The sequence below is a fragment of the Aegilops tauschii genome, chromosome 6 (assembly GCF_002575655.3).
Source record: "Aegilops tauschii subsp. strangulata cultivar AL8/78 chromosome 6, Aet v6.0, whole genome shotgun sequence".
Taxonomy (NCBI): Eukaryota; Viridiplantae; Streptophyta; class Magnoliopsida; order Poales; family Poaceae; genus Aegilops; species Aegilops tauschii.
Window position 1 is genome coordinate 222,391,540 of NC_053040.3, and position 10,222 is coordinate 222,401,761.

Consider the following 10,222-nt stretch of genomic DNA (forward strand, 5'->3'; position numbering starts at 1 on the left):
TATACCTGCTGTATAAGTGAAAACATTCAAATGGCATTTTAAATGCTCAAACTAGAGTTTGCATTTGAACCTTTGGTTCAAATGGACTCCCTTGCACTTGTTGCTAGCTGCATTAGCTCAATTCATAGCATATTGCCATGTCACATTCATGCATCATATTGTTGCATTGCATTGATTGTGTTTCCTCTCTGTTGCCGGTATTGTCCCCTCTCGATAGCCGTGTTTCCGACGATGAGTTCGATGACACTAATGAAGACTCAATGCTATCTTCAGAAGTGCCAGGCAAGCAAAACCCCCCTTGTTCATTCCGATACAATCCCACTCTCTCGCTCCTGCTCTCTTTTACTGCATTAGGACAACAACGATTCATCTGTTACTTGCTGCGGTAGCTGAACCCCTTTATCCTCTGCATGACCTGTCATTGCCAGAGTAAATAGATGAAACCCACTAGCATGAGTAGGAGTTGTTTGAGCCCTGATGTGCCTACTCATTCATGCTTGTTTGTCATGCCTGCTACTGCTTAGAGTTGAGTCGAGTCTGATTCATCGGGGATGAATTGGAATGTGGTGAACATGTCCTACCGTTGAGAGCTAAGTGTGTGAACACGATTTGGTAAAGGTAGCGGTGAGAGGCCATGTAGGAGTACATGGTGGGTTGTCTCGTTGCAGCCGTCCTCAGGAACTGAGTTCTGTGTTTGTGATCCATGAACAGTTACTACCACGCATTGGAATGCTTAAGTGCCCCTCTCGACTTATTAATCAACCTGGTCTCTGTCCAGGAGTTGCAACTAGTTTCTGGTGTTTGTAGGTAGTGTTAGTAGTCTACCAAGTGGCACCCGGTACAGGTGGGCTTGGGACAGACTAGGCACACGTGGCCTGGTGTACCGAGTGGCACCCGGATGGTGGGCTCGGGAACCCTGCACACATCGTTTGGGGCCGTGAGCGACACCCCGGCCGGATCTCCTTGCGGATGGAACCCGAATAGGCGATAAACCTGGACTAGAGACTTGTGTGGTTAGTCAGGTCGTGGCTGACTCCCTCGCCAGGCTTCCGCTTGAAGGTTGCCGAGGTACACGACGTGTACATGGTGGTAAGTGGCGAGAGCGTGTGTGACGAAGTACACCCCTGCAGGGTTAATATGATCTATTCGAATAGCCGTGTCCGCGGTAAAGGACTTCTGGGTTGCCTATAATAGTTCATAGACAAGTGAAAGTGGATACTCTAAAATGCGCAAGATAAGCGTGAGTGCTATGGATGGCGTTCTCGTAGGGAGACGGGAGCGGATCCATAGTGGTGTATTGATATGGTGAAATTGTGGACTCGTGTGCGCCACCTCAAAAGAGTTACTTGCAGTCGTAGTTCAGGATAGCCACCGAGTCAAAGCTGGCTTGCTGCAGTTAAACTCCACCACCCCCTTTGTTGATACCGATGCATATGTAGCTAGTTCTGATGTAAGTCTTGCTGGGTACATTTGTACTCACGTCTGCCTATTCTATGTTTTGCAGAGAGATGTTAGTCTCGCTAGTAGTTCCGTGTGGACTTCGACGTTTAGCTTGATACCTCAGCTACGATCTTATGCCCTCGGCAGGATCTGGTAGATAGTCAGGCTTCTCAGCCTTTTTCATTTGTAGATGTCTGTACTCAGACATGTTAAGCTTCCGCATGTGTTCTGACTTGTATGCTCTGAATGTTGGGTCATGAGACCCATGTTTGTAATATCTAGCTCTTCGGAGCCTAATGAATAAATACTCTGAGTCATAGAGTCTTGTTGTGATGCCATGTTGTATTTGCACATATCGAGCATATTGTGTGTATGATTGAAATGCTTGGTATGTGTGGGATCCGACAATCTAGTTGTCTATCCTTAGCAGCCTCTCTTACGGGGAAATGTAGTCTAGTGCCTCCTTGAGCCATAGTAGTCCGCTACAGCCCGGTTCACCGGAGTCCTGCTAGCCCAGCACTACTGCTCTGGGCACTTGACTGGCCGGCATGTGTTTCATATCGTTCCTGTGTCTGTCCCTTCGGGGAAATGTCACGCGGTGACATCCGGAGTCCTTCCTAGCCTGCTACAGCCCGGGTTCCCGGAGTCCTGTTAGCCCAGTGCTACAGCCCGGATTCGCACGCTGCTGACCGACACGTTCGATGTTGATTCATGTATGCCTGTCCCCATACGTTAGTGCCGCTTTGGGTTCACGACTAGCCATGTCAGCCCGGGTTCTCTGTCATATGGATGCTAGCGACATTGTCATATACGTGAGCCAAAAGGCGCAAACGGTCCCGGGCCATGGTAAGGCGACACCCGTGGGAGTACCGTGCGTGAGGCCGCAAAGTGATATGAGGTGTTACAGGCTAGATCGGTGTGACTTGGAATCGGGGTCCCGACACTCTTCCAACTGGCAAAAAAAATGAAACTCTTATTATTGGGGAGATGCATATCTCTGTTGAGGTAACTTAGTGTCATACGAAGATTCTTCGATTTCATGTTACTTGGAAATAATTTATTAATAAGACTTGATCAACATTATTAATGGATTCCTTTTTAGGGGCATGAGGTCGATAAATTTAGTAAACGCAACCTTCTATACCTACTATTTGTTCTCTGTTGCTCTTAGTTAAATAAAATAAAAAGCCATGATTATCCTATTTTTTGAATTCGTCGTGCAATAAAAAATGGCCCAAAATAGAAGTGCTTAGAATGACGTAAAATTTTAACATGATTTTTTCTGGAATATATAAGAATTTTTGGCACTGAATACAACCTAGGGGGTGCCCTGCTGCTCACAAGGCACTAGGGCGTGCCAAGATGCCTTGGGGGTCCCACAGGGACCCACTCACTTATCCATTCAGCCCACTTCATCTCCTACCTCGAGAAAAAAATCCTGGTTGCTCTCTCCCTCGTGTTCTTACTCCCAAACCTGAGATTTTCAATCTCTTTGCTCGGAGCTCCTTTTCCGAAACTGTTTTGGGGGATTGCTCCTTGGTATGTGACTCCTCCATTGCTCTAATTAGTTTCAACTGCTATATGCAATAATTATGCATGTGCTTGCTCGCTGTTGAGGCGGCCGCGGCGCGCTCTGCTCGCATCCCTCCGCGCTCTCTGCTCACCGTTTAGGCACCGAGGCATGCTCGGGTCACGTCCCTCCGCATGCTCTGCTCGCCGTTTAGGCGTATCGAGGCGCACTCGGGTTGCGCCCCTCTGCGCGCTCTGCTCTCGCGTCCCTCCGCGCGCGCTCTGCCAACGGTTGGGGCCGGCGCACGATCACGTTGGGGAAGCTTTAGTCAGCCGGACACGAGGAACGGGCAATGGAGATCATAGATTAGGTTAATTAATTATACCTCCAGAGCCGGATGATCACCGCGTGCTCATCTGGCTCTGAAGGTATAATTAATTAACCTAAACTATGATCTCTGCTGCCCATTGCCCTCGCGCAACTCCATCCTGCTGTCGGCCGATGGAGGTATGCCAGTATGTGTGGGTAATTAGCTAGAAAGTGGATCAGTAGCGATTCGCTATCGTCAACCATTGATGAAGTTATCTATAGCTAGCAGTTGGCTAGGGGATTGGGGATTTTACAATTCACCCTTGTGGAGCACGGGAAGACTAACTGGAGTATACAACCGTATGTGGTGTCACGTGTTATCACACACGTGTTAACATAAGGAAACGTATCTGTAACTTACTAATCATCACACATGAGTACTCGCACCATGCATCGTGTGTGATACTCCTATCCATCACAATCAACTCGCTTGCATTTTCAAAGTTTTTTCAACAAACATAATTGCACACGAAAAAACTGTAGTAACCGTTTGTGTTATATTTTCTCATGGCAAACAGTTCATCCAAGTGGCCTGTTTGTTGCATATCGCACATATCTTGTTTAAACGAATCATTTGTGTTCTTTTGGCTCATCGCAAATAGTTGATCTATGTGAACTGTATGCCATCTATCGCACACACCTTGATCTGGCTGACCGTTTCTCTTATTATGGCTCGTCGCATACAGTTCAACTGAGTGAACTATATGTTGTCTATCGCACACACCTTGATCTAGCTGACCGTTTCTGTTGCGTTCCCTAATCGCAAATAGTTCAACCGACTAAATTGTATGCCGTAGAACGCACACACCTTGATATGGCTGCCCTTTCTGTTGTTCTGGCCCATTGCAAGTAGTTCGTATGGATCAACCGTATGCCACGCATCACACACGCAACTATAATCTAAATTGCGTTTGATGTCTCCACCATCGCAAATGTTTCGCATCATTTTTGACAGTTTTATTACATCACCATTTGTGATTAATGCATTGCACACAGTTTCGTCGAAGGGTCACTGATTGTAGAGTCGCGTTAGGAGCATCCTGCAGTAGTGTCATAAGAAACAATCTGCCTTACAGTAAATATTTAACTTTGTGCAAATTGAAGAAGAGAATATCCCTCAATCTTGGGGGAGGCTTCTCCAATAACTTAATGCTTTTCTTGATCATCCTCTTAAGAGAAAATAAATACTAGATGTCTTTTATAATGGACAAACCGATGGTTCTAGGGACTACCTAGGTAGTTGTGCTTGTTGTGTTTTCAGGGAACGAACTGTTGAACAAGCTGAAGAACTATTGAATAATATATTGAGGTATGATAATGATTGGACACTTCCTGAACCACCACCTAAACCAACTACATGGACTATGCAAGAGGCAAAGAAATCTATGAAAGAGGCAAAATGACTCAGGAGCCATCTTATCCTGAAGGTCATCCTAAAAGAATTGAGCAAGATTCTCAAAGAACTAATATTGATGCACCTAGTTCATATAAGAAGAAAAAGAAAAATGATAGAACCATGCATGCTTCTAGTGAACCCGAGGTACAAAAACCTCATGAGAATAGTAATGATGTTTCTATTCTGATGCTGAAACACAATCAAGTAATGAACATTCACCTAGTGATAATGATAATGATAATGTTGATGTTCATGTAGATGCTCAACCAGAAAAATGATAAAGAGCCTGATAATGATGTAGAAATAGAACCTGCTGTTCATCTTGATAACCCACCTCCTAAGAATAATCTATATGATAAGAGAGATTTCATTGCTAGAAAACATTGTAAAGAAAGAGAACCATGGTTATAGAAACCGATGCCTTTTCCTACTGATCCTCCTCAGAACAAGGATGAGGAAGAATTTGAATGCTTTGCTGAAATGCTTAGGCCAGTCTTTTTGCATACTCGTTTGACTGATATTTTGAAGATTGCCCATATACTTGCAAATTATTCTTTTAAGGATGTAGTACCTATGAAACTAGGAGTTCCAGGAATACCTACTATACCATGCGCCATTAAAAGAAATTATGTCAAAACTGCTTTATGTGATTTGGGAGCTGGTGTTAGTGTTATGCGTTTCTCTTTATATACAAGACTTGATTTGAATAAAATCACACCTACTGAAATTTCTTTGCAAATGGCTAATAAATCAACTGCCACAACTATCGGTATTTGTGCGGATGTGCGTGTTGTAGTTGCAAATGTTACTATCTTAACAGACTTTGTTATACTTGATATGCCCGAGGAAGACAACATGTCGAATATCCTTGGTAGACCCTTTTTCAATACTGCAGGGGCTGTTATTGATTTCAACAAAAGCAAGGTCACTTTTCATATCAATAGTAATGAGCATACGGTGCACTTACCGGAGAAACAATTCCAAGTGAATGGTATCAATTCTATTCAAAAGGTTTCGACAATTATTATTGGAGGTTTCCAGCTCCCTCTTCCAACTGGCAAAAAAAATGAAACTCTTATTATTGGGGAGATGCATATCTCTGTTGAGGTAACTTAGTGTCATACGAACATTCTTCGATTTCATGTTACTTGGAAATAATTTATTAATAAGACTTGATCAACATTATTAATGGATTCTTTTTTAGGGGCATGAGGTCGATAAATTTAGTAAACACAACCTTCTATACCTACTATTTGTTCTCTGTTGCTCTTAGTTAAATAAAATAAAATGCCATGATTATCCTATTTTTTGAATTCGCCGTGCAGTAAAAAATGGCCCAAAATAGAAGTGCTTAGAATGACGTAAAATTTTAACATGATTTTTTCTGGAATATATAAGAATTTTTGGCACTGAATACAACCTAGGCGGTGCCCTGCTGCTCACAAGGCACCAGGGCGTGCCAAGATGTCTTGGGGTCCCACAGGGACCCACTCACTTATCCATTCAGCCCACTTCATCTCCTACCTCGAGAAAAAAAATCATGGTTGCTCTCTCCCTCGTGTTCTTACTCCCAAACCTGAGATTTTCAATCTCTTTGCTCAGAGCTCCTTTTCCGAAACTGTTTTGGGGGATTGCTCCTTGGTATGTGACTCCTCCATTGCTCTAATTAGTTTTTGCTTTAGTGGGTTATATTTTGCCTGATTAGCTGCTCTTGGTGCTACTAAAAATGAGCTTGCATGTTGAATTATTTGAGTTCCAAGTAGTTTGAATCATTGATATAGCCTCTAGATATTCATATGAGTAGTTTCTATGAATCTTGTGAAGTTTTATTGACATCATTTTGTAGCCCAAAATTTTTTTCGTAGGAAATATGAACTTCTTTAGGAGGGGTTCCTCAAGACGGAGTGCCAAGGGAGTCATTGGGGATGCCCAGGATAGTGACCTCAACATTCCGCATAGGACGGAGGTTCGGCCATGCGAATGGCCACAAAATGCCTTCATGAATGAAGCCGGATTCCACCAAGAGTTCACACAATTCATTGCAAATGTCTGGTTGACCGACTTCCTCTCAGATGAGTGTGACCAGTACCACATCCTTACAAATTCCTTTGTGCAAAATTTCCAATTCTTGCATAGGCTTGAACCTCTCATGGTGCGTTTTGATTTATATGCTGAACATCATGACATTTACTGTGAGATATGTTTGATTCCCTCCGGTGAAGAGTTGAGAGAGCCTCGACCGGTGGAGTATAAGGGCCTCCTCCATACATTAACTATGGGAGAGGAAAGGGGCGTGTCGAAAGCCTGCTAGTTTGCATTTTCCTGATGTGCACTACTTTGCTTTATTCATAGGGAAATGTTTCACTACTAAGGAGGAAGGTGGTACGCTCGGTGCACCTGACCTTGCCATTTTACGCCGTGCACTTTTTAGTGACAACACTTATAGCCTTAGAGCTATCATTGCATGCCGCCTGCACACTAACATGACTGGGGGAAAGATTCACGGTGGCATTTATGCTACTCGCTTAGCGAGATGTTTTCATGTTGTTATACGCCACCATGATTATTTGTTGCCTAGGATTTACTTAGATCACCAGACTATGATAGATCACCTCTTTACCAATGAACCTGAGCCTCCTCACCACATTCCTTATAACCTGGTATTTAGTGAGGATACTCATGATATTATTACGTTGCCTGCACCTTCTTTGTTTGACTCTCACACCAGGAACGGATATGCTGTCATGCCACTAAATATCATTGCTTACCAAAACGAGTTGGTTGCGGCTGAGAACGAGGCCCAGGCTTGGGACGCTCAAGTGTCGCCACCCCAACACTTTCCTATCGGACCAGATGGCTACTACGGATGGTGATTACCAAGTTAGCAAAGGCCTAAGCTTGGGGGAGTACGGTTTCTCACCGACATTACATTCATGCTCACACATTGCATTTCATTTGTCGGTGTTCGTCCTCTTTCATTGTATAATCCATGTTAGTTTTACATTCGCTTTCTTCCTGTGTGTTCAAAAAACTTTGAGAATATTCAAAAATATTTCTCGCTTATTTTTAGTTTTTCTTTCCTGTTTAATTAATTGTAGCCTTAAAAGAAAACCCACAATGATTTCTCGTTTCTTCTTTTTCTTGTTGGGAGCTTTCCTATGTAAATAGTTTTTCTTGATTTTTGTTTTTCCTTTGTTAATTGCTTTCTTTAGAAAAACTAAGAACTCCAAAAATATTTCAGTGTGTTTCTTTGAAATTCTTTTTTTGAGTTGTCGTAAGGAAAATGAAAATGTTGAGTGGCTCTCATAAGCATTATTGTTGATCTAACACAGAGCCAATATTACCTTGTCTTCTCCTTTGAATAAAATGCTTGCAGATACTAGCTTAGTCCACGACACTCTTGCACTATTATTATTTTCATATCATTTAGTTGTGCAACTGAATGGCAATAATGATGATGACCTGATGAAGTGATTGTGGCGAGGAAAAGTGGGTGTGAACACAACTTGTTTTTGTTTTTGTAAATACGTTTCACTCAGTATCCATGATTCAGCAAATTATGACTAAACATGTTTATGATGACAATTAGAGATTATAGTTGATCATGCCATGCTTAAGTAGCTAGGAGTGGATAATGAATTATCTTGACTGTCAACATGCATTAAAATGGTTATGATGTAGTATGATAGTTTGATATCCTCCTCTGAATGTTTCAAGTGGCTTGACTTTGCACATTTTCACGCATGTAGTTGATTCAAAACCAACATAGCCTCCATGATATTTATGTTCATGGTGTTTATATCCTATTCATGCTAGTATTCAATGTTAATTCTTCACAATGCATGATTATGACCGTTGTCGCTCTCTAGTTGGTTGCTTCTCCATCTATTTGCTAGCCTTCGCATGTACTAAGCGGGAATATTGCTTGTGCATCCAAATCCCTAAACCAAAGTTGTTCAAGATGAGTCCACTATTGATACGTCTCCAACGTATCTATAATTTATGAAGTATCCATGCTATGTTTACATCAATTTATATGGTTTCGGTATGATTTGCATGGAACTAACCCGGACTAATGTTGTTTTCAACAGAACTACCGTGGTGTTGTTTTTTGTGCAGAAATGAAAGTTCTCCAAATCAGATGAAACTTTTGATGATTTTTTTGGAACAAAAGAGACCCCAAAGCTTTGTGGGAGGGCCACAAGAGCAACGAGGAGGGCACAACCCACCAGGGCGCGCCTGGAGCACAACCCAAGGCGTGGTGGGTAGTGCTCACCTCGAGGCCCATCTTAGCGTGAAAGCAATGCCAAAAAAATCCTATAAATACAGAAACCCCCAAAAATAACCCTAGATCAGAAGTTCCGCTGCCGCAAGCCTCTGTAACCACGAAAACCAATCTAGACACCGTTCTGGCACTCCGCCGGAGGGGAAAATCATCACCGGTGGCCATCTTCATCTTCCCGGCGGCCACCATGATGAGGAGGGAGTAGTCCATCCTCGGGGCTGAGGGTTTGTACCAGTAGCTATGTGTTTAATCTCTCTCTCTCTCTCTCTCGTGTTCTTGAGATGTCATGATCTTGATGTATCGCGGGCTTTGTTAATATAGTTGGATCATATGGTCTTTTCGCCTATTGTAGCGACCAGACCTCGGACGGTCAAGTCTCTGTGCATTTGTGTCATCCCTGGATCAGTAATGCTGACACGCACAGTACTCGAAGGATTTATAACAGAGTAGCAATCACACACTTATTACATCGAATGTCTCAAAAGAGAACTTAATACAATAAATATGGCTTAAGGCCATCTAAAAACGATAACAACGGAAGACTTGGAAGATAAGCGAGTCCATCAACTCCAACGGCATCACTGAGTATAGAACCACGACCTAAGGCACCTTACTCGTCGTTTGAAAAGTCTGCCACATGAAGCGTTGCAGCCCGAAAACGGGTCAGCACATGGAATATGCTGGCAATGTAACACATAGAGAGTAATGAACAGAATAATGCTATACTACATGCATATTTGGCTGGTGGAAAGCTCTATGTTTACAGTTTTGCGAAAAGCCAATTTTTCCCTACTGCAAAGGAATAAATTTTATTTAACTATCATGGTGGTTGTTAAACATTGAGAATGGGTGACACCATCTCAATCCCAATTAAGTTTCAACATTAATCCCAACAAAATTAATTAAAGTAACATGATGAGATTCACATGATAATCCAAGTACTAGATACTCAAGTTGTCCATAACCGGGGGCACGGCTAACCATGATTAGTTTATACACTCTGCAGAGGTTTGCGCACTTTTCCCCACAAGACTCGATCTCCTCCGTTGGGATTCTCGCACTACATGATGTTTGAGAAACAGATGACCGAGACACAGTCTTTCAGAAGCGTTTGCACCTTACGATCGGGTAGACAGTACCACCTATAACCCCTACATCTGCTAGTCTACCACTGTAAGAGTTCACACAACTTAATCAACTATGCTAGAGCCCATAATAGCTT